General features: G+C 46.0%; 1 protein-coding gene across 1 annotated transcript in view; it reads left to right on the top strand.

Annotated features, from left to right (window-relative positions):
- Positions 1-1,148: 1,148 nt before the first annotated feature.
- Chd9 (chromodomain helicase DNA binding protein 9) overlaps positions 1,149-27,994 on the top strand; it is a 224,822-nt gene continuing 197,976 nt past the window's right edge. Inside the window, exon 1 of the mRNA XM_051195107.1 lies at positions 1,149-1,234. The gene's annotated coding sequence lies outside the window, so the exon portion shown is untranslated. The remainder of the gene's footprint in view (positions 1,235-27,994) is intronic.

Consider the following 27,994-nt stretch of genomic DNA (forward strand, 5'->3'; position numbering starts at 1 on the left):
CCACCACTTTAAAACTATGTACGTATTTACTGTGTGTGGCAAGTGGCAAGTGCCTACAACAGCTGAACCATTTCTGAGGCTGGCCTGGAGCTCATTGTGTAAACCGAGCAGAGAACTCACAGAGGTCTGCCTGCTTCTGCCTCAGAGTACAATCGACTCTCCACCCCATAATTCTTTCTTTGTTTTTGTTGTTGCTTGCTTTTTGGTTTGTTTTGGATTTTGCTAAATCCACTATTTTTGTAATACACGTCACCATGTCTTCGTTAGAAGAAAATACTGGAAACCCTGGGAAAAAGATGGGCCTGAAGATGCCCTCAGCTCTGCCAAGTGTGGTAACAGGACTTCCGTGCGACAGTGAATTTCATTTAGTGTCATCTGATCTTAATTATCAGCTAATTAGTTCTCAGCCTGGAGCTGTTCTCCCTCCAACAGGGAGACATTTGGAAATCTGAAGGGGTGTTTTTAGCGTCGCAGTGATGAAAGGGGTGGCTGCTGGCATTTGAAGCGAAGGAGTCAAGGATGCTAGATGACCTCCCGTACCAGCCAAAGACATGCTAATGAGGCTTCGGGAGAAACACCACCTGGGTGGCCAGCTCCCTAGGGTTCTAATTGTCTTGCGAACTCCACCCCCCCCCCCGTATTGGCACTAACTGGGTGTTTTATACAGGTCAGCTTAGGGTAACGGAAGAATCAAGAAACAAGGGAAAGGGTGGGAGGTGAAAGGAAGGGCTGCTGATAGGGATCGGCTTCCCTGAACGTGAAAGACGCCCAGACCTGGGCACCTTCGGATGCTCCCAGCGCGTTTAAAGGAGAAGCCATGCCACGCTAGGCTGTGCAGAAAGCCGATGGTGGAAGGGAAAGATCCACGAGCGCCGCCAGGAAAATCCCAAGGTGGATCTCAGGTCACAGGCCCAAGCCTGACAACTCCTCCACGCCTCCGAGAAAAAGTACAGCAAATTCCGCTCCCCACGCTCCCCAAGGGGTGAAGGTGGTCCGGCCCAGGCCGGATCTGCGCCCCCGGGCTCAGCCGTGTTGGAAGCCGCCCACGTGGGAAGGCCCAGCTGCATTTCCGCCCTACACAGCTCGCACCTCCCAGCCCCTGCCCGCGCTACCGCTCCGCAGCCACTAGGTGGCGCCTGCGCTCTAGTGGGCGCCTGTCTGGAGCCGGCGAGGGAGACAGATGGAACCAGAGTCGTAGGGTTCCGAGGACTGGAGGACAGCGCCGGCAGCCAAGGTAGGATTCCTCGGGCGTGTCCCTAGAATATCTGAGGCTGGGGTGGGCTGACGGTCGCGGAGCTCGGTTTGCGGTCTGCATTGATGAGCAGTGAGGACAGAGCAGCCCATGTGCTGTTGCCTCAAGAGAACCTGGAGCCCTGCAGTCCCGGAGCCGGGCCTAAGCTGAACAGAGCCCCAGGTCTCCGGCTAGCACCCACACATACTCCACGAGTCCGGGCCTCTGGAAGACATGCCCAGCCCCCACACAGCAAGTCCCCAACACAGAAAGGAGGTGATAGTGCCCTAAGGTGCCTCCAAACTGAGCTGAGGGGTGAGCAAAGTACTAGCACTTCTCAAACTTGGACATGCATTGGCTGTTGGTTAAGGAACAGTAAGACCTGCTGCTGTCTGGGTTCCGTACCGCACCCCCACCCCCACCCACATGTAATTGGTTGAGTTGGACATGGGGATCTGAATATTAAGAACTTCCCAGGGGATCCCATCTTGCAGCCAGATTTGAGGGCTCTTTGACCAAAAGAGTTAGAGAAGAACCAAGGGTGTCTATTACGAGCCCCGAAGGCTACTCCTCTTCCCTCTCCTCCCTCTTGCCTTTTCAGCCAGCAATTACCCCTGCCTTTGGGCTGTCAAACTCAGTGTGACAAGCCAACACCCCACCCCAAAGGGTGGAACTCGGAAGTGCCAGAGAAAAGAAAGCCAATCGTGTACAGTGTGAAAAGGCTCCCCAAGTTGGTAGGAGAGAGGGTTCTCCCCTACCCCCCACGCTAATTCCAGATAAGTGCCTGAGCTGACCCAGACTGCCCACATCATTCTGAGAAATGGAGACAAGCCAGCCAGGAAGAACTTTCTACCTAGTAAAAATGGCCTCTTGTGTCTTATATAACAGCATTACCCAGACTCTGGAGTCCCCAGAGCCAGCCCTTTCTTATTCATGACCTTAGATAACTCACTGAACCACCCTCACTTTCAGTTTCCACATCTATTAAATGGGTACAGCAATATAAAACTCCTAGAGTTGCTGTGGGAACTGTTAAGACTGAAAGCCTGTGTTTAGAGAGGATTCTGTGCCGGGCACTGCACTTCCTGTACACTGTCAGCCTGAACCCTCACCATAACCCACAGGGTAGCAGGTACTGTACAGAGAAGTACTACCATAGATACCCCTCTCTGGTGTCCAAAAAGCTGGTGCTTGGACTTGCTGAAGGTTAACAACATGACCAGGGGCAGATTCAGAGCTAGGAATGTAAGGCTTGCCAAGCATATATGAGACATACACACATACCCACAAGAAACAGATCCCATATCTGTGCCCTGGGCAGCCTGAATCTAGCCCATGTATAAAAGGAAGTTTGGTGCTGAGGAATGTGAGGTCAAACCCCTAGACCAGGGGTGGACCATGCTGTGTCTCCATATCCCTTATGGATATGAGCCAAGCCCTTCCACGAAAGTTTCTCAATCCCTCAATGGAACTATGATCGTTATCCAGCACTTATTGTGTGCCAGGCAGGTTTCCTGACACTAACAGTAAGATGTGGCTAAGATGGGGTAAACAAGCCATCAGTGAACTCACCCAACAATGAGAAAAGCCAGAAGTGCACCAGGTGCACATTTTTTTAACAAGCTTGCTAAATCCAGTTGTGCCACTGAAATCAATATCCCTGGTACTTTACTTTCATGGTCATATATGGACTTTTCCCAGCATCAAAAACGTTGTCCCCCAACACTCCCGTTCTGAGCTGCGGTCCAGCAAGGAGTTTTGTTGTCTCGTTTCAGCTCTCCATCTGCAAACAATTGCTGGGTTGTAATAGCTCAACTTCTGGTCTTCTGACTTTACTATGGCTATACAAGAACCACGTGCATTTTGTGCAATGTGACCTCTACTTCAGTTTCAGTCTTGGTCTTTCCTTGGACTGGCAGTTTGCAAAAGGTCCCTTTCTTGCTATTCAGGGCAGTAGCAGCAATGAGCTGCATCTCTCAGGCAATCATGTGATCAGAAGGGGAAACACCTACAGGCTCCAGCATGCCCAGTTGCTGAGCTGGCATGTTCAACAGGTTGGGTGCGTGCAGTGTACCTCCGACCTGCAATATCTTCAGCTTATGGGTAGTGAGGTCCATCACAAGTAGAGGTTATTTATGTAAACTAGTATCTGTTCTATGGTCTGTTGGGTGCCATAATTTTTTTCTGTGTGTTTGTGCTTTTTCTTGGTGACTTGGCTGGTTATAGTGGTCCCTGATCCTAGTGCTAGAGTGCTGACTGATTGATGTCCCAAACTACGTGTTTTATGAGAGAATTCATGTTGGAAAATCTTCATTCAGACAAGGGTTACAGGGCTGTTGGCAGAGCCCGGTACTAAGAAAATAGCATATGTTAAGTACAATCTCTTTAGAACTGGGGAAGTAACCTAGGGGGAGAGTCTACCTAGTATGTACAAGGCCCTGGGTTGCCTTTGTAGCAGTACATACATACAGAACTTCACACAGGTAAACATAAAGCAGGGTTGTGTATTGATCTCAGGTGGGGATAAAGTGAGAGATAAGATACCCTAGATAGGAAACACAAATGTATAAAGGTCTGCAAGCTGCCAAGACTGGGGTAAGATGGCAGACTTGTGCTGACCCAAGGGGCAGGGAGTATGGTGGTCAGAGGGAGAGAGCTACACCGAAATAGAAATAAATATGCTGGAGAGAGTCTGGGCCAGGTGGCACTGTGTTTGGTGGCCAGATCTTGTTTCATCTGATTAGTACAGTAATCCTGGCAGGCTGGTCAGGACCATTTCCACCTTTGACAGATGACAGAATCAATGTCCTGTGCCAGCGAGAGAATTACTTGCTGAGTGTGATGGTCATGCACGCCTTTAATCCCAGCACTCCAGAGACAGAAGCAGGTAGATCTCTCTGAGTTCGAGGCCAGCCTGGTCTATATATTGGATCCAGGACAGCAGACTACATAGAGAGACACTAATTAAAATAAATAAATAAAGTACTCAAAAATTACATAGCTGGGATGCCTGAGGTTAGGAGTTATGACTGTAATCCTTAGCCTTGGGAGGCAAAGGCAGGAAGATGGTAAGTTCAAAGACAGCCTGAATTACTTAGGGAGTTCAAGGAAAAACTGGACTATAGAGTGAGACAATGTCATTTTTTAAAATGTTATTCTGCTGGCAAGTAGCAACCCTCCACACATACATATACATACTAGTACCTCATCTCTCCCCTGTCTTATATAGTGTTCAGCAGACTTTTGGGTCAGATCTCAGGGTACGGCTGGAGGTTTGATTTGATTAGGGAAGGCATCAATGACTAAGTGGTGGCTAAGCCACCAAGCATGAATGAGACCAGCAGGACAACAGCAGGAAACTCATGTTTGTTTGTTTGTTTGTTTGTATTGTTTTTAATAAAAGTATCCCTAAGATAAAGACATCAGTGCCTCATTGCAAGACTCTGGGATGGCTGCCTTGGCGCACAGATGTGTTGGCAAGAAATGATAAGCTGTGATCCGACTGTCCCCAGATTGACCGGGCTTGGCATTCAGAACCCCCATGCACAAGTAGCCAGGCCTAAGCCTGCCTCTGGTCCCTGATTAGGAACCAGGGCTCTGCCAACCTTTTCTGTGAACTGCATGACTCTGTAGTTCTCTGAGTCTGTCTCTGTAGAGTGACCATACCCACCGAGTGTGGTTGAAGAAATGAATCTAGCTGGGTTTCAGGAAAGCTTCACAGCCACTGAAGTTTGGGGTTTGTATACTTGAAAAGAAAGTTTTTAAGAAAAATTGGGTGTCTGCACATGGTGGCTCATACCTATAATCTTTGCACCTAGGAGGCCAAAGCTGGCAGATCCTACACTTTTAAGGCTGGCCTGGGCTTGAATGCAAAACCAAACCAAATATATATATATATATATATATATATATATATATATATATATATTAGTGTTAAGAACAAATTCAGACTGGGTGGTGGTGGCGGCACGCACATTCCTTTGATCCTAGCACTTGGGAGGCAGAGGCAGGCGGATCTCTGTAAGTTCAAGGCTAGCCTGGTCTACAAGAGTGAGTTCTAGCACAGCCTTTTCTGTGCAAAATAAGCCCTCTACCACTGAGTTACCAATGTCCCCAAACTTACTCTCCCCCAACAGCCACCCCACCATCACTGGGTAGAGCCTACCCCTCGCCCCCATGGTATCCAAGCTGGCCCAAATTCCTGGGGTTAGGTGATCTTCCTGTCTCAGCTTCCTAAGGAGGAAAAGCTACAGTTATGTGCCCCCCCCCCCAAATCTGGTTGGCATCATGGGGTTTTTAATGTGTCTTCAAGTGTTACCCTTTTAATCTTTTGACTTTGCAGAGGTAAAAATCCTTAACTTACAGGTTACACAAGAATGGACTGTGTTTGGATGTGAGCCAGGGTTGCTTTGTAGGCTCTTGGTCCAGAATTTTAGGACCTGAAGTCAGAGGGAAATGGTCCATGAAGAGGAAAGGTAGCCTAGGGTGTTCCTGCTGGAGTCTGCTATTGGCTCTGGGTTGCTGAGAACTCATCCTCTCAGACACATCTGGCTGAGCAGCTGCTAGGCATACTTTGTGGCCAGAAAATGACCTATGGCAGAAGGAAGTGGGAGGCACTGTAGCCTCTAGGTACTCTGGGGAGAAGGGACAAGGCAGCCACAGCTTCTGCTGTACAGGGTGTCTGACCTTGCCCTCTAGGCGTTCTTCTCATTGGCTGGGTACCCTGTAAAATGATTTGAGTGGCACTGGAGAATGGTGATCAGGACAGGAAGGGCTTTCCCAGTCCACAGTCGCTCTCCTGTCCTGCTTGCCTCGCCACCCTCAGGCCACCTTTCTTAGAGGAACAGGTGCTCTACCACACAGGCCTTTCACTTCCTTGACTCACCAGATCTTTCTTTCTGACTGCAGTTAATTAGTAGAAGACTCAGGGAAGTACTAGAATGTTCCAGGGTTTCATATGCATTAAGCAAGAGCTTCTACCCCCAGCCCTCTAGAATACCTCTGTGACACTTGGCTTCTCACCTTTTTAATTGGACAACACTCTTCCAGCTGAGTGTTTCACAGGCCAGAGTAGATGTGATTACTTAATAACAATGCTAAAGCCGTTACAATTTTGAACAAGCCCCCCCCCCCCCACACACACACACAAAGCACCTAAGCAAAACCAAACCAAACCAAGATAGTTATCTTCCTCTTCCAACCCACGATGCTGGAGAGTCAGACCAAAGGATTCCAGTGTGCAGCCAGCCAGAGCTAGATGTGGAAACTGTTTCAAAAACAACAAGCAACAGTAACAACTGGACCTGAGGAAAGGAACAATTTAAAAACATTGTTTCGTGTTTATCTTTATAGTTACCACCCACACAGGCCAAGCCTAAATGGTTTACAACTACAGCAATAATACAAAGTTTCCTTTGAAATAAATTACTATGGGTGAATTCTGGCATGAAGACTAAAGTCAGATGCTCAGAGCTAAAAAGAGTCCCAAAGAGGCAGAGGTCTGGGCAGAGGCAGAGGTCTGGGCGGTGGCACACACCTTTAGTCCCATCCCTCAGGAGGCAGAGGCAGGGACTGGAGGTCAGCCTGGTCTGCATAGTCAGTTCTTGGCCAGCCAAGGCTACCTAGAGAAACCCAATCTCGAAACAAAACAAAAAAGCAGTGCCAGCCTAATGGCCTTGTATAATCCCAGCATTCTGGAGGTAGAGACCTGTTCACCAGGACAAGCTGCCTAGCTGGAATCAGCCAATTCCTGTTTCAGCTAGAGATTTTGCCTCAATAAATAAAACTGAAAGTGGGCCAAAAAGACACTTGTGGTCAACTTGGGCATGCACATGAGTGGCTCCTGCAAACAGCTGTGCATCCATACATGAGCATGCATACACATATATACGTGAAAAACCCAATCAACATGGGGTAGTAGTTTTGCACACCTTTAGTCCTAGTACAAGGAGACAGAGACAGGTGGATCTCTGTGAGTTTGGGGCCAACCAACCTGATCTATAGAGCGAGTTCCAGTTACACAGAGAAACACTGTCTTCAACATCTCCCCCTACCCCCCAAAAAAAGTCTTTTGTAAAGCATAAACTAATTTAATTGATAGAAATCATGTGTTACTTAAGGAAAAGTATTAAGTAACATGATAGATGGTGTAGGGTGTAGAGAGAAAGTTCAGCAGCTGAAGGGCCCTGGCTGTTCAATCCCCAGCACACACATGGCAGATTATATCTATAGGTAACTGCAGTTCCAGGGGATCTGATGCCCTCTCCTATCATCTGTAAGCACCAGGCAAGCACATGGTACATATACATACATGTAAGCAAAAAAATCCATTTGAATAAAATAAATAACTTTTAAAAATGTAAAAGATAGGTGGTATAAGAATTTACCAAGTGCCAGTCAGTGGCAGAGCAACCCTTTTGCATTTGGGAGACAGAGGCAGGCAGATCTCTGTGAGTTGGAGGCCAGGACAGCCAGGACTATTATACAGAAAAACTTGAAAACCCCAAATAATAGTAATAATAGCAATAATAAGCTAAAAAGTGGCTGTCTATGGAGTACTTGCCCTGTGTTCAAAGCTGTTTAAAAATATGAAACATTTCATTTTATTTATTTGTGTAAGGTGCTGGGGATGGACCCTTGAACCTTACGCCGCATACTAAGAAAGTATTCTCTCATGATCCATATTCCCAGACCTTTGTCAGGTTTCTTCCTCCTCTTCTTTGTTATCATCTTTTTCTGTTTTGAGGCAAAGTCTCACTCTGTAGACTAGGCCAGTCTCAAAGGCACAGAGATCTACCTGCCTTTGCTTCCTGAATTCTGTGTCACCGTACCAGACCAGTCCTGGTTTTGTTGTTTGTTTGTTTGTAACAAGGTCCCACGTTGTAAGCCCCAACTGACCTCACACTGAGTCTTCTTGCTTCATTCTTCCAACTGCTGAGATTACAGGCCTGTGTCACCTCACCTGGCTATTTAGTTGTCACTTAGTAATTGCGTGTGTTTATGGGATGTGGTATACGATTCCGATACTCTTTTATAGTATATAATGAGTAAATTAAATTTCTCTGTATTTACCATTTCTTCATGTTCTATATCACTAGTTCCAGGTCAGTCTGTGTTACATAGTGAGACCCTGGCTGAAAAAGAGTTTGAGAAATGGTTCAGTGGTTAAAAGCCATTCTTTCACATCTCTGGGGTTGTGTTCCCAGCACCCAAGTCTCTCATTCAAAACTGCCTTTTATTCTACCTCCAAGGGGATTGGACGATTCCTGCCAACAGGCATTTGAACTCATATGCACATACACATAGTTAAAATAATAAAAATAAATTCAAAACAAGCAAACAAAGTGTGTCTCCTATGAAACTGTATTCCTGGACCACTCAACCTCCTCTCTGTCTTTGTCTACCCTGTCCCTGTCACCAATATCTGGTGAATACTGTTTTATACTCAACTCTTGGAAGACTAACATTTGGGGGGGGGTTGGTTTATTTATTTATTTATTTTTAGCTTTATATACAAGTGATAACATGTAATATTTGTCTCTCAGAATCTGACTCATTTCACTTAGCATAATATCCTCCAGGCTCATCCACATTGCCATAGTGAATTAATTAATTTCAGCAGGGTCTCCTGTAGGCCAGACAGGCCTTGACTTTATTATACCCCGGGTTCTCTCAAGAGTGGAAATTACAAATGTAACCCACTACACCCAGCAAGTAGCAAGATTTTGTTCTTTTTTGTGACTGAATAATAATCTATTGAGTATAAATACCACATTTTCTCTCTTAGGTTTTGTGTGTGTGTGTGTTCGTGGAAGGATTCAGGCATTATGCTGGCCTGCCCCTGTCACCTGGCAGGATGCACTCAGGCAGTACTCTAGTCAGCCCAGGGTTCCCACCCACTTATGCTTTCTTTCCTGCCGTTCCTCTGGGGCAGATAGGACTTTGCCTATCTCCTTTTTCTCTTCTGCCCTCTCTGTGTGTCTTTACCTCTTTTCTCCACCTCCCCCCCCCCTTTCCCTTTCTAATAAAACTCCTCTCTAAGCTCTGTCTGCCTGGCATGTTTGTCCCCCACCTTGGTCATCCTTGCCTGTCATGGGATCCACCAAGATTCCCCACACGCTTTATTCCTAATAGTGTGTGTGTGTGTGTGTATCACATTTTATTCATACACTTATTCGCTGGTGAAAACCTGTTTGATTCCTTCTGTGGCTATCATAAGTGATGCTGTGATAAACATGGGAGGTTGATGTCTCTTTGACATCCAATTTCAATTTGTTTGGATATATACTTAGTAGCAGGATTGCCTGATCATTTGGTAATAAGCCTGCCTAGTCTTCATACTGTTTTTCATAGTGACTATGCTAATTTACATTCCCATCAGCAGCCAGAGTTTCCCCTTTCTTGCTACTATTCTAAACTCTGTGTGTATAAAATTAAATTCATCCTTACTTCAGCCATCTGGATTAAAAAATGTTCAAATTAGATACTATTGTTAGCTTCACTTCACTCCTGAAGAAGCCAGTTGAAAGAGTTAAAAAATTCACTTAGAGTCAGGTATGGTAGTACACACCTTTAACTCCAGCACTTGGGAGGTAGAGACTGGCAGATCTCTGTGAGTTCAAGGCCAGCCTGGTCTACAAAGTGAGTTCTAGGACAGCTAAGTCTATTTGCACAGAGAAACCCTGTCTGGAAAAACAGTAACAACAAAAAATGTTTGCTTGGGAATTACAGAGCAAATGAGTGACAGGCTGGGGATGAATTCAGCTGATCTTGCTCCAGAATTGGAGATTAACATTGTCATAGCTGATAAGTATGGACCCCTAGGTATTTAGGTTTCTCCAATGACCAGGTTTAACCTGAGCAAAGCATGCTCATCTGATCTGGTGGTGGGTGGGGAATATGATGGGGATATCATGCAGCAGGCCTGTGAACCAGAGCTTAAATACTGTGTAGGTGTGGTCTTGAGCAGTTCTGTGGGAGGAGCTTCCGCTTGGTAGGCGTTCTGAGGGACAGGGTTTGGAGTTGGAGGAGGGGGTTGAGGAAGAGCTTTAAGGGAACAATACCCACCACCACCCCAACTGCTCCCCTTATGCTGGGAATTAAATACAGGATCTCATGCATGGTAGACAAGCACACTACCGTAGATTATTATTAATCTGGTTTTGAAACATTTCCTGAGATAGGTTCTTCAAGGCAGTCCTCAAACTGGGAATCCTCCTGACTCAACTCCCTGGGCAGCTGAGATTACAGGGCAGGGCCTCCAGGTCTCTTTTCAAATGTAGGACTTATGAAATGTTTGCAAGTGTTGTACTCTGAGCCCATCACCAGCCTGAGGTTACTCTTCATTGCAATGCTGCACTGCTTTTCACAGAGTTGACAAAAACAAAGGAAAGGGGGAAATGATACTTGAATAATTGAAGTAAAGTGTGATTTTAAAAAGGTTCCTCCTTTCTCTCCCTTCTTGCCCTCTGAGAGCCTGACCACAGGGGAGGCCTGACTCACCTCTGCCTTTCCCTACCTCCTCTCCTGTCTTGCAGCTGAAAAAGAAAAAAGTTACTTCTTTTAGAAAAAAAAAAAATTAAATTTTATTTTGTTTTGTTTTTGAAACAATGTCTACCTGTGTAATCCTGCATAACCCTACGTAGACAAGGATGGCCTAGATCTGGCTACGAAGACCAAGCTGGCTTCAAACTCACAGAGATCTGATTATCTCTGACTCCCAAGGTCTGGAATTAAATGATTGCACCACCATATCTGGCTATAAATCTTTGCATTTATTTATTTACTTATTTTCTGAGACAGGGTTTCTTTGTGTAGCCTTGGCTGTCCTGCTTTGTAGGCGAGGCTGGTTTAGAACTCATAACAGATTGCCCTGAGTGCTGGGATTAAAGGCACGTGCCATCACTACTAGCTTTATTTTGTTATCTTTTCTATCATCACTGTGTGGTGGTGGTGGTAGGTGGTGGTCAGAGGACAATTGGCTCTCTCCTTCTACCATGTGATCAGAGGTTCAAGCCCAGGTTGTCAGGTTTTTGTGGAGGCTGATGAATGAGGCAAGATGTTGAGCTGCCCTGCAGCCCTTTTTCTTGTCTTTTTTTGAGACTGGAATTCACAATGTAGTCCAGACTGGCTTTGAACTTGAGGTAATAATCCTGCCTCTGCCGCCCTAGGACTAGATTGCGCATGTGTCACCAGACAGGCGAGGTTCCTAGTTTATTTTCCGTCCCTCTGTATCTGTTCCCTGTTGACTTTCTCCTGGAGCCTCCAAGAATAGCCTCTCCACTTTCCGTCTCAACAGTCCTGATGTCCACTTGGTGACAGGACACCCTGTTCTCCTGGATCTTTGCTGCTGCAGCTTGAACATTACCATTTCCTTCTGTTTGTTCTGTTCTCCATCCTTGGCTCTTTCCCCCAAGCACAGGGCCTCCTTCTTCCTTATTATGTTTCTCTTAAGTTTACAGTGTTGGTTTTGTTATTGATTTGTTCTTTCTCTCAGATGTCCCACAACTCATCCTGGGCCAGAGAAGCTGCAGACTGATTGCTTAGTCAAGTCAAAAGGAAGGCCAGGCCAGGGAGAATCTCCCTTCATGGTAGAATACCTGCCTGTCTTGTACAAGGCCCTGGTTTCAGTCCTCAACACACTACTCAACCATTAAAAAAGACAGAGAGCCATGCTTTCCTATGAGGGAGAAATCCCTCCTAGTCTATGTCACACAGGCTGGAGGCTGGTGGTCCAGAATCTTTGCAAGCCAGGAGTGGAGATTCTCTTGTGTACTCAGATCAGAGATAATCAGACAGAAAGGGGCAGACCAATCAAAGTCACCAGAGGCTGGTAAAGAAGCCAGACCATGAACATTGAATCACAATGGGAGAGGAAACTACAAAACAGCCTGACCCCCTTCTGTGAACTTGTCAGCACATTCCTTCTCCTGTGGGGAAGGCCGGATGGAAAGGCTCACTCTAGTTAGAAGATTAGCATTTGTGGAATCAAACCAAGGTGAGCAAGGCAAATGATTTCATAACCAGGATAGCCTAAGATCTTTGTGTCCTCTAAGAGGAGCCCAAAATTGCAGCTCCCCTGCTGTAATTCCCCATCCCGGTGCCTGTGACGGATTGGTCAATTACTGACCTGTTTCCTTCCCATTCCTCCAGCCTGAAGATCCTTAACAAAAGAGTATCCTGAAGGGGCTAGGCTAGGTGGGTGGCTCAATGAGTAAAGTCTGCAGTGCAAGGATTGAGATCAGAGTTCGGATACCCACACCCACATAAAAAGGCAGACATTCCTGTGGTATGTGCACGTGCACATGTGTGTGTAACTGCAGCCCTGGGAGTATATGGAAATGGGCAGATCTCTGCAGCTTGCTTCAAACTTCAAATTCATTGAACATGATGTCTCAATAAACAAAGTGGGGGAAGGAACTGTGAAGTGGCCAGCAGGTAAAGGCACCTGGCCAGTCCAAGCCTGATGACCTAGATTCACTTCCTGAGGTGCACATAAAGCATGGAAGAACTGACTCTACAAGGGTATGTCCTCTAACCTCCATATGGTGCCATGGCAGCACCCCCCCATGATGATGATGATAATAATAATAAATAGTAATAATTTTTTTTAAGATTAGAAAAATAGGTAGAGAACAATGGAGGAAGGAAGATGACCAAGGTGGACCACAGGCACGTGCATAGACACACATTTCTGTACATATGTGTACATACACATTAGCATTTACAATCAACACACAGGGGGAAAAATTAAGGAGACGTGGTAAGGAGAGAGACTTCCTGGAAGCCCTGGCCAGACCTCAGAGTTGCCTGTGTTGCTTAATGAAGTTTCCAGAGCTGCCATTAGCCTGGACATTGTGAGACAACACAGGCTCTCAGAGGCGTCCCTTGGCTCCACTTTTGAGCATCTACCATATTATTTCTGTCTGCCTATTATTTCCATAGCTTTTGCTAATGCAGCCTGCCTGCTTGCTTTCTCTTTTCTCATTGTTAAATCTTGATTTGATTTCCAGACTTGCTTGGCCGGCTTTGTCCCAAGACACATCCTGTCCCGTCCTTAAGGACTTTGGCAGATCAGTTAACCATGGATGTCCTATGTGTGGCTTCCACTGGAAAATTACACATTTTAACCAAATGTACAACTCCGAGCAGCAAAGTCTCACAGTCAGGAAGTACTTTGCTGGCTGAGGATATATCTCAGTTGTTACAGTGCCTGCTGAGCACCAAGCCCTGGGTTCCATCCCCAGCACTGCATAAAACCATGTCTGTGATTCCAGCTCTTGGGAGGTGGAGGTAGGAAGATCACAAGTTCAGGGTCATCTTTGGCTATCTCAAGTTCTGGCCAGACTGGCTACATAAGACCCTGTGGGGCGGGAGGAGAGGCGGAAGAAGTTTAATATGGTATATGTTTTGTTCCGCTATAGAAATGGTAACATTTTAATTGGGGGGGGGTGGAGGTTTTGTTTTATTTTCCATGTATTTATTTGTGAGCAAGTAAGCATGTGCATATGTATACAGACATGTGCAGGCCACATTGTGTGTGTGGTGGTCATAGGAGACTTCTCAGAGTTGGTTCTTCTCATTCGCCTTCTTGATACAGTGTCTCTTGTTTCTATTGTGGTGATATGCACTCTACGCTGTTTCCTGTATCCTCCAGGCAGGACTGGAGTTACAGATGTGAGCCACCTCTTGGTTCTGGTCCTGGGGTCAGATCAAACGTTCAGATTTGCCTGGCAAGCACTTTTACCAGGCCATCTCACCAGTCCCCGAATGTCAATGTTAGACTGTTAATGGCTGCTGTCATTCATCTATGACCTAGGAGAGATGTACAGGGTTACTGGAGGGCATTGAGTCTCTCTCTCTTTTTTCTTTTTAGTCCTAAGAATTGAACCCTAGGCCTCATACTTCCTATGTTTGCTGCTTTTGAGTATTGCTTTTGCCATGCTGATTTTTAGCCATGCATGGTGGTCTTCTCATATATTCCCAGCCCTTGGAGTGCTAAGGCCTGAGGATCTTGAGTTCAAGGTCAGTCTGTCCAGGTATAAGGCAAGACCCTGTATCAAACTAAAAAGTCAGACAGACATAAATAACAGAGAATTCAAATTCCTATTATTTTGAAGCAAGAAGACCCTCAGCCAACCTTAGTGACTGTTCAGGGCTGGGGAATGTATCATCCTGTAAGAACACTAGCATGCTTGAGGCCCTGGCTTCCATCCCTAGAACTGCTCAGAAAGCACATGCTGGCACAGTTTTTCTTTTACTCACATAGAGAACCTTTGACTGACCCAAAAGAAAAACAAAAAGCATGTACAGAACCTGAGCAGGTGGTGTTCTGGGGGCTTCCAAACTTCCCGGAGCCCTCTGAGAAGAAAGGTGGCCCCTTGGCCTAGGGGGCAGGCCCATCTAACAAGGGACACTGGGTTCTTGCCCTGGGAAGGCTGCCAGGCCAGTGGAAGAGGTACTGTTCCTGGCCCCAGGGAGCTTGATAAAGGAGAACACACACGCTCCTAGCTATGACTATTGCCCCCTGCCAGGCAGCAGGCAAAGTGGAGACTGTGCTTCAGCCAAGCTCCACTGTACCAGGGCAGGGGCAGCTTCTGAATGGGCTTTTTATCTGTTTGTCTCAAAGATTAATTTTCATTTTTAATTATGTGTAGGTGTGTCTGTGTCCGCCTGTGGGTATGTGTATGTGAGTGTAGATAGGAGTCCAGAAGAGTCAGAAGCTCCCCTGAAGCTGGAGTTACAGACGGTTGAGAGCTTCCTGGTGTGGGTATGAGATGGGAGCCAAACTCTGGTCCCCTGGGAGAGCAGCAAATGCTCTTAGCCACTGAACCATCTCTTCAAACCAAAATTTGCTTGTTTTTAATAGAACACACACACACACACACACACACACACACACACACACACACACGTGCATGAATGCATGCTTGCACGCGTGAGCACACACACACACACACACACACACACCTCTCACTGTTTGGACCAGGCTGGCCTCAAAATCACAGAGCCTGCCTCTGCTTCCTGAGTGCTGGAATAAAAGGCATGTGCTACCATGCCTGGCTTTATTACCTCTTTAAGGCTGATTGGTTGATTATGTGTGTCTATATGAGTTTTATTACACCCCTGCAAGAGCACTCAGAGGCCAGAAGTGGGCATCTGATCCCTTGGAACTGGTTATAAGCTGCCATGTAGGTGCTGGGAAACAAACCCAGGTCCTCTGCAGGAACAGTGAGATTTCTTAACCACAGAGCCCTCACTCCAGTCCCTAGAAGAAACCTTTGTGGAATTGATTCTCTCCTTCCTTCCACTGTGTGGATCCCTTATATAGAGCTCAGATTACCAGGCTTGGCAGCAAGCTCCTTTACTCACTGCACCATCTCTCTGTCCCAGAATTTATATGTTTTTTAAGGTAGTTTAAATGTACAGAATTGGTGCAATAGCCCAGAGTTATCATATAACCCCAGAGTTCCCCCATGTCAATGTCTTATTACTATGGTACATTACAGTTATCCAACAATGACATCCTATGTAGTACTTTTTTGTGGCTAAGCTTTAGCAAGCATCCTAGCTAACCCCAAACCCCAATATTGACTTGTTTGTTGTGGTTCTGGGGTCCAAACCCAGGTCTCATGCATCCTAGGCAAACGTTCTCCCTACCACTGAGCCACACTACCACTTCTCCTCCCAATCCCCATTGGTGCCCTTGGAAAGATTTCTTAAAATGTATTGATGTTCAAGACCCCTGTAAGGCTGGTTTGTTGGTGATCATTTCTATCTTGCCCACCAGTTATCAAATAACCGACACAGAGGCATAATATTAATTATAAATGCTTGGCTGATAGCTCAGGCTTGTTACTACCTCTTACATTTAAATGAACCCATATTTCTTATGTTCCCTGCCACATGGCTTATGGCTTGTTAACCTCATTTTCTACATACATGTGCTGCTTCCTCAGTGACTAGCTGGAGTCTCTCTCAACTCCGCCCTTCTTCATCCCAGCATCCTTAGTTTGGTCTCCCTGCCTCTACACTCCCTGATTGGCTACCAGCCAATCAGTGTTTCATTAGACCCTTTCTAGTGACAAATCTTTGCAGTGTACTCTGCAGCACTGGTTTATACCCCAGATCCACTTCTTGTGGCCACACAGTGCTCCCGAGCAAGTTGCTTAACCTCTTGAGCTTTGGTTTTCTCAGCTAAAGAACAGAAGCAATATTGCCACCTGACCCTGAAGCCCCTTGAGTGCTGTGCACATAGTATGGCCCATATAAGCACCACTTGCTACTAGCGTTAGTTTGGCCTGTATGTAGACTCCTTCTAAGGTAACAAGTCTCTGGTGGCAGTGAGTCATCACCTCTCTGGTCATCTCCTCTTCCTTCCCATCCAGCATCCTCACCTACCTTCTGCCACTCACCATATCGCACTCTCGACAAACAAATTGCCTTCTCAGTGTGACCACCACCAATTCACACTTTTATTCATCCCTATCCCCTCAAACCCACCAGAGCCACCGCTTCTGCTGTGATACTGCTCCAGAGCCAAGCAGCAAGTCCCCTTTTTGCTTGGAACAGCCAGAGCCACAGACACACTCCTGCCTTGCAGTACTTGCCACCTCAGACTCTGACAGCCAGGGCTGCTGGCCTCGCCCTGAGCAAGACTCCTCTCACATCTCTCTCCTGCGTGCTCCCACTGACCTCCCGGTACAAGCTTGTGGCTGGGCACCTGTGGTGAGCTTTGACTGGACAAAGATTCTGCATCGCTTCCATTATGTCTCCACGTAGCTGTAAATTTTCTGGTGTTAAAATATACAAGTCACAGATTTTACCACTTTAGTTCTATTGAGGTGGTCACTGGGCCATCTACTTCTTTCCCATTTGAATGACTTCTTTGAAGACATAGCTGTTCAGGTTCTTTGCTCCTGTTTTATGCTATGTGGGTGTGTGGTGTGAATGTGTGTGTATGCACATGTGTATGTGGTGTGTGTGTGTGTGTGTGTGTGGTGGGTGTGTGCACATGGAGGCTAGAGGTTAAGTTTCGTGTTTTGTCCAATCCTCAACTTTTTTCTTTTTCTTTAATGGATTTATTTATTTCATGTGTATGAGTATTTTGCACACACATGTATATGTATCCCACATGCATGCCTGGTTCCCACAGAGGTGAAAAGGTAGTCAGATTCCCCAGAGCTAGAGTTACAGATGTTTGTGAGCTGTGGGTGCTGGGAATTAAACCTGGGTCCTCTGCAAAAGCAACACGCAACATCCTTAACTACTGAGCAACCTTTACAACCCTTCCACCTTATTTTTTTTGAGACAATGTCTCTCTTCCACTCTGGAGCTCACCAATTGGCTAAACTGGCTGGCCAGTGAGCCCCAAGGATCCTCCAATCTCCACCACCCCAGAGCTGGAAATGGTTGGGTAAATGCCAGCCCAGCTTTTTACATGGGTCCTAGGGATCTAAATATAGGTCAAGCCCTCATGTGTACAGAGAAAACAGTTAACCAAATGAGCCATCTCCTTAGCCCATATTTTAATCAGGCTGGCTGTTTTGTTGTTGATTTTTAATTCTGTCATAATTCTGGATTATCAGTTCCTTGTCAGGCAACATCTTAGAGTTGCCTTTTCAATTCTTCATTTTATCTGAAATACACAAGTTTGTTATTTGTTGTATTTGACTACTTTTATTTATTTTGAGACTGTCTTACTCTGTAGCCATTGATGACCTTCCTGGAACACACTGTGTAGCCTAGGCTAGCCTCAAACTTTCAGTAGTCTTCCTCCCTCAGCTTTCCAGGTGCTGAGATTTTTCCAGTGCAAGCCACCACAGCTGGCTCAGAGGTTTTATTGTTTGCTTGTTTTTGTTTTGTTGTTGTTTGAGGGTTTGTTGTAATTCGAAAAATAGGCTCTCAAGAGAAAGATGCCATTCCAAAGAGCTTGGGTTGAGGGGCTTTTTAATTGAGGGAAAATGAATGGGAAAGGGGGAGAGGGGAGTCAGGCCTCTGGGAACAGGATCTGCAGAGGAGAAGAAAGAGTGAGGGAGGGAGAAAGAGAGAAGTGGGGGGAGGTGGGCAGGGCCCTTTTAAAAGGGAACACAGTAACCATGCACAGGAGGTGCTCTTAGTGGCTGCAGCTGAAGATGTAGCCTGTTATAACCCCAAGGTCAGGCCAGTACAGATACCTGCACGGTTTCTCTGTGTAAGAGCCCTGGCTGTCCTGGAACTTGCTCTGTAGACCAGACTGACCTCAAATTCAGAGATCCTTCTGCCTCTGCTTCCCAAGTTCTGGGATTAAAGATGTGTACCACCACACTTGGCTCAGAAGTTTTAAGTTTTGACGAAACTTTAGTTCATCTCTTCTGTTCTCTTGTTGTCTGTATGTTCACAGGGTCGTTATAAAGCCTCTCCTTGTCTCCTCTGAGGGTTTTAGTTTCCACTCTAAGATTCAGGGCTTTGACATATATTAACTTCTTTCTGTGTGTGATTGGCAGTCAGGATCCAGAGTCAGTCTTTAGTATGTGGATGTCCAGTTTCCCAAATCACTTGTTGAAGAGATCATCCTTTCTTAGTAGTTCTATGGCCATGCTGAAATCGTTTCACCAGACCTGCAAGACTTGGTTTCTAGGATTGCTCTTCTGCTCTACTGGTCTAGATGTCCTTCTTTACACTACTACCCCATTGTCTTGAGTACTGTGGCTCTGTAGTGCATTTATTTTGAAGTCATGATATGAATGAGCCTTACAACCTTTTCTTGATTATTTCAGCCACTTAGTCCTCTGAGATCCTTTATAAATTTTAGCATGAATATTTCTGTTTTTTGCCAAACATTATGGGGCTGGTATACACACTTATCCCTGTAATCAGAAGGCTAAGCCTGGAAGATTGGAGTTTGGGGCCAGCATGAAAGCAAGATTCTGTCTCAAAGTGAAATTTAAAAGACAATGGATATGTAGCTCAGTGATTGCCTAGCAGGTACAAGGCCCTGGTTTGGAACCTTAGAACTGCAAATCAAAGCAAAGTGTTATGGCTGGTATCTTTATGAGACTCAGTCTTTAGGTCTTTGAATCCTATTAGTATCTCAGTATTAAGTCTTCAATATCTGGGACATGGGGGTCTTTCCATTTCTTTCTTTCTATCACACATGTGTCATATACCTACATCTGAGTATGCAGGGGTGTGTGTGTGTGTGTGTGTGTGTGTGTGTGTGTGTGTGTGTGTATGCACACAGAGACTAAGAGGAGAGAGTATGTCAAGTGACCTTGAAATATTGGACCCTTCCTTTTGTGGGTGGCGGTGAATGCAGAAGGTACTCGATGAAGGTGGTAGGGTGCTGTGTGCCCACTCAGAAGTGCCACATGCCACCATTGTACCAAATGTGCATCTTCACACCCAACCATGCGATGGCCAAGTCTCCCTTCTGGTATTTCGAGTCATCACTGAAGAAGATGAAGAAGTCATCAAAGGCAACAGTGTATGGTGTTTAAGAGGTGACCACTGCGTGAGAAGAACCCCCAGCTTCTGGCTACTCTATATGACTCCTGCAGCAGCGGCACACACAACTTGTACCGTAGGTACTGGGACCTGACCGTGGATGGCATCACCATACAGTGCTACCAAGACAAGGGCCCCTCAAGGTGTGGGTGAGCACTCCACCCAGATCATGAAGGTGATGAAGGTGGAGGAGATGGGAGAGGGCAAGTGCTGCCTGCTGGTCCTCGAGCAGCTCCACAACTCCAAGATCAAGTTCCTCACTTGCTTTGTAGCTCCAGCACAAGCTGTGTTTCACCACCTAGAGGCTTCTACACCCAGAGACACCACCCCCCCCCCAGAGTCGACGAATAAGAAAAGGAAGAAGAGATAAAAGAAGAGGATGAGGGAGGAAGAGAGGGAGGGAGGGAGGAAGGGAGGAAGGAAAACTAGGTTAAGTGGATTCAATATGAGGTGCCCAGCTACTTAGGAGACTAGGACTTTTTGAACCATGAGTTCAGGACCAGCCAATATAGTTCAATTCTCATTTATATTCATTCTCTCTCTCTCTCTCTCTCCCTCAACGTTGGGGATGGAATCCTGGGACTTAGGAATGCTAGGCAAGTATTCTTCCACTTAGTCACACCTCTAGCCATCCAGCTCCTCTCTTTTTCTCTTTTTAAAAGCATTCATTCATTCATTCATTTGTGTGTGTGTGTGTGTGTGTGTGTGTGTGTGTGTGTGTGTGGTGGGGGTGTTGTACGGGGTATGGAGACCAGAGGTCAATCTGCAGGAGTCTGTTCTCTCCTCCCACTACATGGGTCTAGGGATGGAACTCAAGTCCTCGGGCTTGGCAGCAAGTGCCCTTATGTGCTGAGCCATCTCAATTGCCTCCTTCCTATCAGAAAAGGAGAAATATCCCAAACTTGAGTCCCTTTATATTTTGCAGTCATCCTGGCCACCCACCCAGCTCTGGTTTTAAGAATCAGCCAGGGAGTTTGTCTTTCTGGGATAGGAATGGATAGCATAATGTTGCCTAAGGTAAACCCAGCAAAGGGACTGTAGAGGCCCATTATTGCTGTAGGCCTAAGACATCCATCTCCCCAGCACATGCCATTGGGAGCAGTCAGAGCTGTCTTCTAGAAGCCCCTAGAGCCCCAGCATCATGGAACCCTCCCATCCGCCTCAGGAACAGAGGAAGGAGCAAACCAGGTCCCTTCTTCCACAGTTCTGTTGGAAGACTGTCCTGGGGACAGAGTGCTGCCAGCCCTCTTGTCACTCTCCAGTCTGGGGCTTCATGACAACAGACACACTTTGAGTTCTTTTCCAAGCTGTGGGTTTATTTTGCTTCTTGTTTTTCGGGCTTGTGGGACACTTTTGTAGCACAGACACACACACAGCCTGTTCTGTGCCACTCCCAATGACTGCAGAATTCATGGGCTCCTGAGTCTGACTGAGACAGTGTCTGTTTCCTCTCCTAACTCTTCCTTCTGGGTAAAGCCTGCTGTCTTATCCCCCAGTGGAAGCCCGCCCCCCCCCCCTCGCTGCCACAGGGCCAGCTCCCAGGTTGCTTGCTCCACCCCAGCAGCAGCTCCTACAATCCCCAGCCAACTCCCATGCACATTGCCATGGCAACCGAAGCACATTTCCCCATCCCTGCCTTTCTACTTCAGAAAGAAAAGGGATGACATGTCTCCTGTTCACACTCCTGCTCACTGTCTTTCTTTTTCTATCTGTCTTTTTCTTTAGCTGGCCTAGCGTTCCCCATGTGGACTAGGCTGGCCTCAGATTTGTGGCATTCCTCTTACCTGGTTTCCAGAGTGCCAAGGTGATTACACTCATGAGCCACCATGGCTGGCTTTCTACTTCTTTTGTTCTTCTTTTGAGACAGACTCTCTACATAGCCCTGGCCTTGAACTCACTGCAGAGATGAGGCTGGCCTCAAACTCAGAGAACCTCCTGTTGGGATTAAAGACTTGTGCCACCACTACCAACTTTTGTTTCCTCTTTTATTTCTTTTTGTGTTTTGAGTCAGAGTCTTATTTTGTAGCACAATCTGAACCCAAACTCATGGCAATCCTCCTAGCTCTACCTTTTGATGGTTGTAAATAATGCAGCTATGAATACTTCTACATAAATACCTCTAATTTCTGGGCTTAACTAACATACACAGAACCCTACGTTTCATCCCTAGCAGGTTTCTTTTATGATTTACTTATTTATTTATTTATGTGTGGTTTTTCCAGACAGGGTTTCTCTGTGTGGCTTTGGAGCCTGTCCTGGAACTTGTGCTGTTGCACACAGCTGGTCTTAAACTCACAGAGATCCGCCTGCCTCTGCCTCTGCCTCTGCCTCTGCCGTGATTAAACATGTGTGCCACCACCTGGTTCTCTCTCTCTCTCTCTCTCTCTGGTTTTATTTAAATACAGGCTCTTGCTATGTAGCTCTGGCTGACCTGAAATTCACTGTATAGACCTGGCTGGCTTTGAGCTCACAGAGATCTATCTGCCTACCACTACCTCCTGAGTTCTTTCAGTGTTTGAATCACTGGAGGTCCGCATTACGCTTTGCCAACACAGAGGAGTGTGAGGGCTTTTGTCACAGTGCTCCAATGGTGCTTACTTGCAGCCCTTGGGTATCTGTTTACTTACCATCTTGTCAGCAGAGGCCAGACTTTGTCTGGCTATATCATTCATGGTATCATCTCTGAAAATGAGACCCCACCAAAAAAAAAAAAAAACAAAAAAAAACAAAAAAAACATGATTCTTCAGTTGTAGTTAGATTTTTCACCCCCAGCATTAGATAGCTCTCCCACTTGCTCACAGAAGCTTGGTGTATGGTATGAAGGGCCTGGGAAAGCTCCCCCAACCCCCACCTCCAGCACATGCTTGGTGTCTAAAATGTTTTAATGCATTTCTCCCATGAATGCACTCAAGTGCCATGATTCACATGTGGAAGTCAGAGGACATTTTACAGGAGTTGGCTCTTTTCTTCTGCCATGTGGGTCTTGAGGCTCCAACTCAGGTCATCAGGCTTACCAGCAAAGGCCTTTACTCACTGAGCCATCTGGTTAACACAATTCTATTGGCTATGCATGCCATCGGACTTACATTCTGTTGCCTGTTAAAAGTGTAAACTGGGGACCCAAAAGCTGTCTTCTTACATTTACATGTACACCATGACATGCACCCCTGTGCACATGCAAATACATCACGCATATGTGCACACATACACATGAAGACACATACACACACTAAACATGCAGACACATACACACAGTAAATACTTGTTGGTGTGTTTTTGTTTGTTTGTTTGTTTGTTGAGACAGGTTCACTCTACACAAGCCTGAAACTCACTTTGTAGACTAGACTGGTCTTGAACTCACTGCCTCTGCCTGCCAAGTGTACACCACCATGCCAGGCTCTAAATACTTTTATTTTTAATGAAAAACAAACAAAAAATGGAGGATGGGGAGTGGTTAAGAGCACTTGTTGTTCTCTCTTGTAGAGGATGCAGGTTTAGTTTCCAGCACCCACGTGGTCATTCACAACCATCATTTGTCATCTCTAGTTTCAGGAGACTAGACACCCTCTTCTGACCTGCAGGTACTAGGTGTGCATGCGGTTCACATACATACCTACATGCATGCATATATACGTACAAGCAAAACACACAGAAAATTAAATACACCAAAAATTATTTTTTAGTGGGAAAAAATGCACAATGTAGACTTGGGAGCATCTGCTTAGCATGTGTGAGACCCTGAGTTCACTCTCTAGTCCTGAAAAAAAAAAGGTTGATGGTGAACTATGTTCACCTCCATCCTTAGGGCACAGTATCTTGTATATTTAATTCATGTATTTGGTTTTTGTTGTTGTTTTTAGGTTTTTTTTTTGTTTGTTTGTTTTTTTAAAGACAGGGTTTCTTTGTGTAGTCTTATCAGTCCTGAAACTTGATCTGTATATCAGGCTGGCCTCAAACTCAGAGATCTTCCTGTCTCTGCCCCATAATTGTTGGCATTAAAAGTGTGTGCCAACACCAACTGACTTTAATTCATATATCTGCATAAAATGCTTCCTGAGATGATTTCCTCTCCCAGCATCCTGGAGTGAAGTTAGGAGACTTGCATCTGGCCTTTGTCTAGGTCCCTCACACTAGTGTACTTAAAACCTTGGGATTTCCTGAGTGACTGGCATTTGTTTTGCTAATGAGCCTCCTTTAGTCAAACCTCTTATTATGCTAATGTTCCTAAAGTTAGGCCTCTGCGTGGTTCCTTGCTTGACCAGTCACTGAGCTATTAGAGCCTTTGGAACTTTCTGGAGCACTTGACTACCTTACTCTGCCTTGTGGGTTATTTGCAAAGAGAAGAGGTAGAGAACATGGGGGTAAACTAAGCTGGGCACTGGGCAGTTGGTTGACCCAGAGGAAGGCAAGTGCCTGGTGCATCTCTCACTTGGCTGTTGCTGACTTGTATCCTTTATAACAAATTGCCAAACTCAACTAAAGTGTTTCCCTGTGTTCCAGGAGTCTGTTTAGCCAAACAGCCACCTTGAAGGGTTTCTGGGAATTCCCTGAAATTTTGTTTTGTTTAGTTTAGTTTTTTGGGTCCCCCCCCCCCCACAGACAGATGCTAACTAATCCAAATAATCATGGCCAAATTAATTAAAGCAAATTTCTTTGTATTGTGTTCATGGGTGTCTTCTCCTAAGGTGGAGTTCAAGATGTCATCAATGGATATGAGGAAGGTAAAGTTTTTATAGATGTGAGGGGTCTCCAACGGGGGGAGTTTAGAGAGAAATAGGTGGTCTTACAGAAGCAGGAACATAACAAGGTAGTCATAATAATGTAAAAGTAATAACAGTGTTATAATAACATTTAAAAACAAAGGGTTGCAAGATGCTCATAACTTTCTGATACAAAGACATGGTTGTGGTTTCCTGGTATAGGCAGAAGGGAACCATTTGTAGTTAAGGTTACAGGTGGGTCATAGCCTGGTCATAAGCAGAAATGAACCTAGTTTGTCTTCATTCTAAAATGGCTTTCAAGCCTAAGATGGAGATGGGCTAATTCATCACAGGATTTCTGTAGCTGTCCTGGAACTTATTCTTTAGACCAGGCTGGCTTCAAACTCACAGAGATTGACCTGACTCTGCCTCAGGTGTGCTGTGATTAAAGGCATGCACCCCCCCCCCCACCGCCTGACATTTATCTATTTAAAGACAGGATTGCTACATGGACTATACCAGCCTCACACTTGCATTGATTCCATGTCTGCTTCCCAAGTGCTAAGATTACAGGATCATACCATCATGCCCTGCTCCATGTTAGAGGTACTATGTATAACTTGCTTACATACTCATTTCTTGATGGGTACTTGAAGTGCATCTATTTCTCTTCACTTTCTTTTTCTTCAAAAAAATGTTTAGACTTATTATTATTTATGTGTATGAATGTTTTGCCTGCATGTATGGAACTGAACTTACAGATGGTTGCAAGCCACCATGTGTGTCCTGAGACTGGAACTCCCATTCTCTGCAGGAACAAGTGTCCTTAACTGCTGAGCCAATTCTCTAGTCCCTCTCTTTGTTTCCTTGAGACAGTGCCTTGCTGTGGACTTGGCCTGGGGCATAGTTCTCTAGGGACTGTAAGGTTCAGAGCTTGTAAAAGTTTCTGAAGTATAGGTGGTCTTGGGACTGAGCCTTTAACCTGTGGGCTCTAATGCCAACTCTAGGTAGTCAGCATTAGAACTGAATTGCACTGTAGGTACCAGATAGTGTTGGAGAATTGATTGGTATGGGAAATGCATGTACATACATTTGCCATGAGGGTTGTTTGGGTAGAAACATTTGGGAAGAAAGCATTAAAAAGAAAAAGTTAACACTCATTATGTCTGGTCCTACCAATGCCCATAACGATGTAGATAAGAGACATGTGTAAAGTACTGGAATATTGTGTGTGTGTGTGTGTGTGTGTGTGTGATGGGAAAATAGAATACGTGCACCTCTAAGGGAGAGACAATGTTGTCTAAACTTGGGTCTTTGTCTCTACAGCATTGCACCCCACCCCACCCCATCCCATGCCCTGCGCTGTCCAAGTGAGTGGGGGCTTTTTAAGTCACTTGTGATGCGCTTTTGAACACAACATGGGGAAGGAGCCCCCACAGTCTGTTCAGCTCTCCTCATGAAAAATACAACATGGGTTTGACTGAATGACAAAAAGAAATCTGTGGATTCAGGAAGCGTAGTAAATACCGTGACTCTGAAAATGTGCACAGCCCAAACAGCTTTTTCCAGTCTGGAAAAATGAAGAGATTTGTCTGTGCAAAACCAGCCAAGGCTCCGCCCCTCCTCCCTTGCTCCTGCTCCACCCCCACCTCCTGGCAAGGCCTCCTACCCTGCCCCAGACATTCAGTCATAGCTTTCATCCTGTGTGACTTGTAGTTGCCCAGGAAATAACATTGCCCAGGCTCTGGGGACAAGCATCAGCCACTCCCAGGCAGCTTTCCGGGATATCTGTCAGGGTGGGGTTTGCCAGGCATCCCTGATCTTGGCCAGGGCTGGCTCTCAACAAGGTTGTGTGGAAGGTAAAATGGGCCCAGTGTTTATTCCCATCCTTTCCCATCCCCTCCTCCCCTTCCTCCTTTGAGTTTGAAACAGCCTTTATCTCATTTCTACTTCTATGCCTTGGTATTGTATGGGGGGAGAAGGGGGGGCTAGCCAAAGGAGAGATTTTAAAAGCATTCGCAGGGGGTGAAGATGGATTGAAAAAACTCCCAGTGGCCTTGACTGGCATCCAGGTGGGAGCAAACTTGATACATGCAGAATCTATAGTGGAGAGGTTTGCAAGGTCTGGTTCCACACCTTGTCTTATGGTACATTTGCGTAACAATTACTCTGCTCTTTGGATAGTATGCTGTGGGGGTGGTAGAGCAAGAAGACACCAACCCAAGCCCCTGGAAATGACAAAGCCAACCAGCAGTTCTAGGTGCTGGGATAGGAATCAGAATTTCAATTGGTTGAAGGCTGACTCCTGTGAATGGGAAATGTTTGTTTTCCTCACTGGTGGAACCACAGCACCTAGCTCAAGCCTGTCCAGGCAGGTAGCTGTGTCAGTGAGTGTGTGAAATAATGAGAGAGTGCATAACCATGAACACTTTTCTTCTCTGAACCTCCGTTTCCTCTATAAAAGTATATATGCAAAATCAGGCATGGTGATAGATGGCTATTATCCTAGCCATTTGGTTAATAAACCAAGAGGACTAGACATTCAAGGTCCTCTTCTGCTACTTTGCCAGTTGGAGGCCAGCCTGGACCTGTCTCAGTAATAATATGACATAGGTGTAGCATGTGGCTCATGATGTAGGTTGATAATCCTAAGGAAGTGAACGCTGGACCAGCAGGAGTTCGAGGGCAGTGTCACCTGTGTGTGTAGTGGAGGAATGAAACACATGAATGTCCTTTGTAAATGGAAATTTAATAGTCAGTTTTTCTTTGAGTCTTTGCTTTTGATCTTTTGTTTAGTTGCATCAAGGTCTCCTGCATCCTCTGTTGGTCTTGGCCTTACTAAGTAGCCAAGAATGACTTTGAACCCTGCTTCTCCTGCCTCTACTTCTCAAATGCTAGGATTAGAAGTTTTTCACACCATGACCCTATGTATGTGTGTGTGTGTGTGTGTGTGTGTGTGTGTGTGTGTGTGTGTGTGTGTGTGTGTGTGTGTGTGCCTTTCTTCGGGGCAGATCTCCCAATCCTGCCCTTGCCTCCTGAGTGCTGGCATGACAGTTGTGATTAGGTCACATGCCACCATGCTTTTAGGTAAGTTGTTTTGAATCTGAGCATGTCCTCAGCAGTGGCTGATGGTCACTACCATGCTGGCTCCGTACTTGGCCCAGAACTCTCCCAAACCCAGGCAGGCTCCAGGCCCGTGTTAGTGCTTTCTCCCTTCCCTTCCTGACCAAGCTCCCCTTCCCTTTTACCTGTCCTATCCCAGTTCACTTTTCAGATGTCATCTGAGATGACTTTCTCTGGGATGCAATCCCCCTCCTCCCTCCTCCTGCCTCTTAGACCTCTTCCCTTGGGTCCCCTCTGCTTCCTATTTCAGAGTGCTTGCTCTGCTGAATGGCTATGTCCATCACTTATCAGCCTTCTTTTACCCTGTGAGCCCCTGAGGACAAGCTCCCCACCCCATTTCCTTTTCCTGGGGATTGAATTTAGGGCCCTGCTTATGTTAGGCAAGCACTCTACCTCTAAAGCTATATCCGCAGCCCTCATTAAGTTGTCCAGGCTGGCCACTAACCTGTGATCCTC

The sequence above is a fragment of the Phodopus roborovskii genome, unplaced genomic scaffold (genome assembly GCF_943737965.1).
Source record: "Phodopus roborovskii unplaced genomic scaffold, PHOROB, whole genome shotgun sequence".
Lineage (NCBI taxonomy): Eukaryota > Metazoa > Chordata > Mammalia > Rodentia > Cricetidae > Phodopus > Phodopus roborovskii.